The sequence below is a fragment of the Diabrotica virgifera genome, chromosome 4 (genome assembly GCF_917563875.1).
Source record: "Diabrotica virgifera virgifera chromosome 4, PGI_DIABVI_V3a".
Lineage (NCBI taxonomy): Eukaryota > Metazoa > Arthropoda > Insecta > Coleoptera > Chrysomelidae > Diabrotica > Diabrotica virgifera.
In genome coordinates, this window is record NC_065446.1 from 67,843,146 (window position 1) to 67,845,678 (window position 2,533).

A 2,533-nucleotide genomic window follows, 5' to 3' on the forward strand; every position below is an offset into this window, starting at 1 on the left:
AACTATATATATAAACCTATTAATCTATCGACTTGAATCAGTCATCATGTCGCAGTTGTTGAGAGTAGTTAGCACCACTTATACATTTTCATTTCAACCACCCACACCAATCGTGTTGGATCCGAAAAAAGATTACGAAATAGCTCTTCGTGCCTTCCATTCCTACAACAGTATACCGAACATTGAAAATAACAAGTTTTATTACTGCAATGACAAAAACAAATGGCAAAACTTTGCTTTTCCCGATGGATGTTATGAAATTGCCGATATTGAAGAATACATACAAAAGAAACTGGGTGCTGACAATGAGCTTAAACCAGAATCGATATTTAGTCTAAAACCTAACCACAACACGTTGCAGTGTCAAATATTTAGCAAATATAGGATTTCGTTTAAGCAACCTGATAGCCTTGGTACAGTATTGGGATTTTCTCCGGCAATACTCAATCCTGGACGGATACATACTTCGAATCTACCTGTTAGGATTATTAAAGTATCTAGCATACGCTTTGAATGTAACATTAGTACTGGAGCCTTCGACGGTAACAGACCTGCTCATACGATCTACGAATTTGTCATACAATCAAATCCTGGGTACGCAATTGACGAAACTCCTCACAATTTGTTGTATTTACCCGTTGTGCCGCAGCGTGAACTTACCAATATCACTGTCTTGGCTCTCGATCAAGAAGGACGACCTGTAAACTTTAGAGGAGAAGAGAGCACATTGGTGCTGGAACTTAGATCAAGAGGGAAATGGGACTAGTAATAAGGTCATCTACTGCTCAAAGGACACCATTAGTTGTGCAGCCGTCCAAGCGACAACATCGTATTAAAAGAACACCATTAGTTGTGCAACCGTCCAAGCGACAATATCGTATTAAAAGAACACCATTAGTTGTGTCGAAGCGGAAACCTCTTACGTTCGCAAAAAAATTGTTTTTACAATCACTTGGTTTTAAACTAAAAAATGACAACAATGTATGGAAAACGAGCTCGTTCAAACGACAGCAGCGTAATGCCTCCAATATTCGATATTTATCGTAAGCCAATGTTTGATGAGTCGATTCGAAAGGCCGAATACCGAACTTATGCACCATTCATCAAATCATTCAACTGTAATGATATTGTAGAATTTAGCATTAATCAAGTTGACTCGTTTTTTGCAATGAGCGAAACCTTGTTGTGCATTAAAGGATCACTCGTCGATAAAGAAGGATCTGGCGTAGTCAAACTAGCCAACAATGTGGGTGCTTTTCTTTTCGATTCGTGTACGTACAGCGAAAGCGCACGGGAGATGGAAACAGTGCGGGATCCTGGTATCGTAAGTGCTGTACGTGCCATGACGTGTTACAATCAAGAAGATTCCCATTATATGGTTATGGCGGGTTGGAATTACCCTAATGATCCCATTCTACACGATGCAGATAATTCATTCAACATACAGATACCTCTTAAGCATATTTTTAACATTTTCAACGATTATCCAATGATTACGTGTGGTCGTCAAACAATAAGACTAGTTCGAGCTCGAAACGACAACGATTGTTTAATTATTACTGATGAAACTACAAAAGCAAAGATTAACATCACCAACATTGAACTCAGAGTGAAGCACATATTTCCAAATGACGAAATTAAACTAGAACTAATGAAGTCCATTCAACAAGATCAACCTATAGTTATTCCATTTAGAAAGTGGGAATTGCACGAATTGCCTACCATTACCAAAGGTGCTAGGCGTGAAGTTTGGGCCGTCAAAACTAGCACATCAGTTGAAAGACCACGTTATGTCATTGTTTTCTTTCAAACAGGCAAACGTAACACGATTACAGCTGATCCTACCTTATTTGACAATGTTAGCATCCAAAGTATTAGATTATCCTTAAATGGAGAATATTGGCCAAACGAGAGAATGCAGTTGGATTTCAGCAAAACTGACTACAACGAGGCCTATTTCAACTATACCGAATTTTATCCCAGCTACGTACATTCCCACCAAAAGCGACCTCTACTCGATTTCTCAGCTTTCAAGAATCGTGCATTGTTCGTCATCGACTGTTCAAAACAAGAAGAAAGCATGAAAGCATCCACTGTTGACGTAAAACTAGATATTGAAGCACATAATGGTTTTCCCGAAAATACCAAGGCCTACTGCATTATAATTCACGACTGCGTAATGGAGTACTACCCACTTACCGAAATTGTAAAAAGTCTAAATTAGACGCATAAAGTGTCAGTAGTACAAGAGCAGTCATCATGAGAGTAGCATTCGTAGATATTCAGGGATTCGCTGTGGACGGGTGGTTTGTTCCCAAAGAACTTACCATCGAAATAGGTTTTAAACGAAGTCATTACATCTTTTTACCTCCGAAACCATTCAATGCGCTAAGTAATGATGATAAGAAGACAGCATCATACGTGGAGAAAAAACTGCTTGGCATTCGATATTCTGATGGAGCAGTAGAATTGTCCAAAATAAATGAAATACTAGAAACCAAGTTGTTGTATGCAGCCGATTACATATACGTTC